Genomic DNA, 257 nt, shown 5'->3' with positions numbered 1-257 from the left:
AGGGGGGGATGCTGCTCCAGCAGTGCTGTTGCCCTGTATATTTATATAAATAAATAAATAAATAAATAAAATAAATAAATATATATTTATTTATTTGTTTATTTATTTAATTCTCTATCTATTGATGTATTTATCTCTATATTTATCTACTGAAAACGAATTTGTTGGAGGGGGGGATGCTGCTCCAGCAGTGCTGTTGCCCTGTATAAATAAATAAATAAATAAATAAATAAATAAAATAAATAAATATATATTTG

At 25.3% G+C, this 257-nt stretch overlaps 1 protein-coding gene across 1 annotated transcript in view; it reads left to right on the top strand.

Moving 5' to 3' along the window:
- Window positions 1–257, top strand: part of EMH_0012680 (uncharacterized protein) — a gene marked incomplete at both ends in the record, with an annotated part of 8905 nt that overhangs the window by 761 nt on the left and 7887 nt on the right. The gene's annotated exons all lie outside the window — the stretch shown is intronic.

The sequence above is a fragment of the Eimeria mitis genome, genomic scaffold, assembly GCF_000499745.2.
Source record: "Eimeria mitis Houghton genomic scaffold, Emh_scaff447, whole genome shotgun sequence".
In the NCBI taxonomy this organism is placed as follows: Eukaryota; Apicomplexa; class Conoidasida; order Eucoccidiorida; family Eimeriidae; genus Eimeria; species Eimeria mitis.
This window is presented reverse-complemented; position numbering and strand designations above follow the sequence as displayed.